Here is a 6,000-nt window from a genome sequence, read left to right as displayed (position 1 = left end):
CGAAGAATGCTGCCATTACTCAGAACTGGCACGATGAAAACATTTGTGATGGATCAAATGCTTGTAAATGCAAAGATACCACCATACTGAAATCATGTGAAAGGCAATATGTATTTCATGAGCTTACAGTGGAAGAGGATCAACAACGAAAGAGACTCAATTCTGCTTTAACATGGGGCCATTTTAAACTTTGGAGAAACATTGACGCATCTCAAGTATTCCCCTTGTTGAAAACCGCACTGGAGAAAAATGAGGATAATGACTCTATCACATTTGAAGCATCCAATTTGGTCACAGATGAGTCAGATGAAGAAATACCAAGCGACTGGAAACCAGATCATGACAGAGAACTGGATACCATTCTGTTTCAAATTGACAAGCAAGAAGGTCTCATGGACTCATCATTCTCTGAAGCATCATCTGGTGAGGAAATCATCTCTCAGTTATCCTCTTCTGGTGACCATGAATCCCCAAATGAAGACTTAACTGCTCTCAATGAAAGCATTGGTGCCCTGTCACTTGGATGTTGTCCTCTCGACACAATGGTTCCATCTCCATCTGATCAATCGTCAGACGATCTTGTTGACACTTTTGATCAGGAAACATCTAATGATCATGAACACCAGTTCTGAACGATGGGATTTGAAACGTTCAATCCTCCACCCTTACTGGTGCGCCACCCACCACCAGCCATAGGCAGAGATGACGACATAAAGAAGTTGAAGGAAATTTTAGAAGACATTCTCATGAAAGCTGGAAACTATTCCGATACCTGTCGCATTCTGTTTGCCCCTGATAACAAAATTGGGAGATCCTTGTTTAAGCTGATGACACAGGATGAAAAGTACAAGAGGTATTTACCTGAATTTCCCCTCCTCCATCTCCGGAAGTCCAAGATTGGAAATCTACTAACTGCTTACAAAGATGCTGGTCTGTATCACTTACTTGGATATATGCAAGACACAAGCACAGACTGGGAAAATCTTGTTAGCACCGAGAACATAGAAGATGCCACACACAATATCAGGAGGATCTCATATGCACTACATCTTGCATTTGTGATGAAATTTCTTGAGGTACTTCACCCAGAAGACTCCAGTGCTTGAGTGGCTCAAAGAGACCAATCGAGTATCCAATGAGAGATGGGAACATGAGTATGAACATTTCATCAAGGATGGGTGCACTCAGAATGCAACGTTTTCACTTCATCATGATATAGTGACCCATTGTGATGAAATATTGGCACTGTCTGTGGCAGAGAGGGTTGGAGGTGAGATTGGGTATGACCTATTATTAGGCACGGTGAAAGCTTCCCTACCATTTGCGTTTTTGAATGGAGCATCCTCATATGGTACTTTCTGTTGTGAGCTTCTGCTAGAGCACTACACTGCTGGCTACTTCCATCAGAAATTCCAGAAGACATTCTTTAGCTGCCCATACAAAGGCAGTTCAACAAATTTTGCACTGGACACTCACAGAGAGATGGACCATAGAGATGCACTGAAAGGTTTTCATCCCAGAGCCACTGTGACATCTGTATTGCCAAGAATGTCTCTTGTCGACAGATACCAGGAAATGGAAAGTTACAGAGATGATGATTTGTCGCTACCTCATCCAGCAGGTGTTCACAAAAGCAGAACATGGGGTATATCAGATCAAGACCTGAAGAAGATATACCCAACAGCCCTCCTTATTCTAAGGCAGGGTGGACTTGATCATCAGAAGTGTGACATACCCATCAATGTGTATTCCAAAGAAAGGTCTACTTTGCCTGACGCAGTATTGGATAGGAAAACATTTGATGTGGGAAGATACCTAATTGACAGACATGTACAGAACAAGATCTTTCATGATCAAACAATTGATCCGCTACATCACTTCGAAACCTCACAAAATGCAAAAGAATTGATCAAGAAGGCAAAAGGTGTTACAATCAGAAGAATGTCCTGTAAGCCACAGATCATGCCGCAAGATGAAAAGGAAGTCAAGAGGAAGAGAAAGCTCAAGACATTGATTGGCATTGCAGAAGGACTCTCATCAGATATGAACACTTGCCAAGCAGTGGTAAAACCAGATGGTTCAAAATCAGCCGTGCAAAAATCAAGGGGAATGAAAAAGGCATTCATAAATGTAGTTGCTAACGCATGTGGACAAGAAGAGAGCATGGGGAATGAAGACTGCCTGCGAAAATATGATCTTGCTGAATTTGACTTGAAAAACCTACCGGTGCATAAACTCCAAATGGTAAGCCATTCTGTGGTGGAACTGGCTGGGGTCAAATTCAAAACAGTAGCAAAGTCAGGATATGAGTATGTGAAAGCTGTTGAGGATAGCATAATAAAATCCATCAAGAACAAACTACCCAAAGCTAAACACATGGTCCTATGTGAAGAAAAGTACTCATTCACTCCAGATGACTTTAAGGCAGCCACAAGACTCAAGAGAAGCAAGACTCATGGTCAGTCAATTTCACACCTTAAAAGAGGAACAGAAATAATAAGCAGTTCAACATTTGACAAGACTGCTATGACCTATACTGATACTGGGAAGGCTGCTATCAGCTCATTTCTTGCTGGAAATATTGCTATCTTGGACATTAATCAGGATTTCATCTTGGACATAGACAGTGAGTGGGTAGTAGATGGTTGCAGTTGTGGAAATCTAGTTCCTTGTCAATGCTCTACAAAATATGCCGTACCAACGAGGACAATATTTTCTCATGACAAGTCACCGATTACAAGTACACTTGATCATATTCAACAGAGGAAAGGTGAAGCAGAGATGGCGCAAATGGATTGGATACTTGAAGTGAAAAATAATCTGAATTCAGGTGATGAAGTTCTTTCTGTGGTGACTTCTGGAGATATAGACGCACTACCCATACACCTGTTCTCATTGTCACATCTTTGGCCAAGAAATGAAGATGGCACCTACAAGCACCATGTACATGTTGTACTTATGAAGCCAGGATCCATGGATATCTACTCCATTACTAGAATTCTAGAAATCTTGGAGAAAAAACATGGTTCTCAAGCAGGTATGAACATTGCTTTGGCACTCTGCATGGGGGGAAATGATTTTATACCCAAGTACTTTGGCAAATCCCATGACAAACTAATGGGGATTTTCATGAACCTGAACTTCAGGCAAAAGTTATTCTCCTTCACACCATCTGAGGAATATGGTGTTGTGTCTCATGATGTGTACAGGGACCTTGTAAAACACATGTACTGCCCAAAAGGTCTTGATGCAAACAGGATGACATATGATGAGATTCGTCAACTCACTGTCAAGCTCCCCCAGAAGGAGGAGATGGCAAAGCCTACCTCATGGATGCCACCAATGTCTGCACTTGACCAATTGTGTCACCTTATTGAGTACCAAATGGAGTACTTATTCACTGCAGGATTCCACTCAAAGCAAATGCCAGATTTCATGAGCAAAGGCTGTCTCAGGAGAAGAAGTGATGGACAAATAGAATACTACCTTGGACCAGACTCAGCAGTAAGAAAACCTGAAGACCTCTTGGTCATGCCGGAAGCCACTCTTTTGAAAAGAGTATTAGAGTGCAAGTGCAAGAAAAGTGATCTCTCGAGGAAACGGACACTCAAAGATACCCCACAGAAAGGAGCAAGACGCAAACAGAGGCAGCTGACATCAACACCAAAGTAAGTATTTAAAATTCTTTAGAAAGTCATGTTCATCTCGAGCAACTTTTCCTTAATGAATACAAAATACTGCTCGATCACACCATATGTTAAATGGCGATGTCTGTTCTGCTTTAAATATTATGTATCTTTTTTATATAATAATTCAACGGAGGAGACGTGCATGTGTGCATATGTGAATGTTTGTAACAAACAGTTATAAAATGCATAAAAATACTTTAAAAACCTTTATATGTCAATCAATATTTTTCATTTTAAACATGTCATGGAAATTCTCTGTAAATACAAATTTTGACAAATAATACGATGTACCTATGTTTTCAGGAAGTAGAGACATCTGTCACTAAGAAATGGCTATCTAATGCAGAACCAGAAACCAGAGATTGAAATTGAAGATGCAACAATATCAATGACTATATGACTTCGGACATGGACTATGATTACTCAAGCACACAATCATATTACTATTTGTGCACAGGGTGTGATCCTAATGACATTTTTACATTCATTCCTGATGTTTCTTGCATACTGACAACTAACATTTTTGGAATTGTTTTTAGTAACCATGTTAGTTTTGATTCGGTATAATAATCAGATCATGTACATACAGCATTATTCTTATTTATCTTATTGAGACTGAGGGAATCAGTGGTAGCATACCTAGATATGCGATAAATAAGATATTTCTTGCGTATCATTTCATCGAGAAACAGTGACATTATTCTACTAATATATATATATATATATACACACACACACACACACACACACACACACACACACACACACACACACACACACACAATGTTTTGAGTTATTTACAGTTGATGTTTAAGAATGACATTTGTTGAGTTGTGTAAGTTTTATAAGTTAATCATAGTTGAAAATCAGACAAAATTTAGGGAGAAAAAACATTTTGTAGTTACAATTTTGATGTTACATTTTTTACTTATACACATATATTATTAAAATATGAGTAGATATATTTGTGTTGGTTTTGTTTCTCTCTATTTACAATTGAAAATGCATCGTCTGCTAGAGACATCTGGTGGTAATTAATCATTAGCTGTCACCATGGGGCACGGTCCTGGTAAGGACCAGCAGAGAGCCTGTAAATGGAATGTAATGTAGTAACTTGAAACTCCACAATCTCTGCTCAGATCCGAGCAAATTCTGACCACTGGAGGATATAGTATATATATATTGGTCAGAATTAGCCAAATCTAAATGTTCTTTTCTATTTGTATACTTATCCAGTATTACTATTGAATGCATTTACTGCTGTTTTTTGTCAGAAAGAGGAACTGTGAGAGGTCCAGCTGCTGAAGACAAGTTGTTCCAACCAGTAACAGGCAGCACCCTCGCAGTCAGAACGTGACGCGGAAGCGACGACGTCACACAAGATCACATAACTGCTTTGTCATCTCCAAGAACGGACGTGTATCCACGGTGGAATACATCTTACTGTTTGCTAGCATACCAAGCTTGTTCTTCACAAGCTTAACAGTCCTATCAGAAGACAAACATTCTGGAAAATGATTTCCATGTATTTATAATGTCTATGTGCTATATATAGTTTTCTGAACATCAAATTCTGTGTTTTAAGCCTCGAGTGACCCGAGTCAGGATCCCAGCAGGAGAGAGAGGGTTGCACAGACAACAGTGACAGTCTGATTTACAAAGTAGGTGGGAGAACCCAGCAGGTGGTAGATACTGTCACTGTCCAACTTGGACGGGATGTGGCTACATCATGAAACAAATATCAGCCAGAAAGCTCACCCCACAAACCTTCATACAAACAGAGACTAGTATTAACAAGTTGATAAATGTAACCTATTAGTATGTTATAACATTGAACTGACACTACCACCATTAGGCTCAATCCACCAAACATGTCTAGACACATGGCGTACATGAACAACAATCTCTTTGTTGTATATTTATGATAGTCACTTAAGTGATTCCTCTAACACTAATCTACCTTGTATCTATACCTGAACGATAATATACATATTTTTAATTCAATTCATCTGTGAATATTTTAAAAGGCAACCCTTTTTTTTGGAAGCCAAAAACTTGTCCTTCTGTCCCAATATTAATAATGTTTATGTGCTTCATATAGTTTTCTGAAGAGCATGTTCTGTGTTTCAGCCTCGAGTGACCCGAGTCGGACCCAGAGGCCACAAGTGACAACAAAAAAGCCTGCTTCACAGGGTCCGTGGGAGAACACAGAAAGTGGTAGTTCACCCCTCAGCCCTTCATTCATATATATATTGGTCAGATTTAGCCAAATCTAAATGTTCTTTTCTATTTGTATACTTATCCAGTATTA

This window comes from Haliotis cracherodii, unplaced genomic scaffold, assembly GCF_022045235.1.
Source record: "Haliotis cracherodii isolate W230 unplaced genomic scaffold, xgHalCrac1.p SCAF_11, whole genome shotgun sequence".
Taxonomy (NCBI): Eukaryota; Metazoa; Mollusca; class Gastropoda; order Lepetellida; family Haliotidae; genus Haliotis; species Haliotis cracherodii.
The sequence above is the reverse complement of the archived record's forward strand: the minus strand, read 5'-3'. Positions refer to the sequence as shown.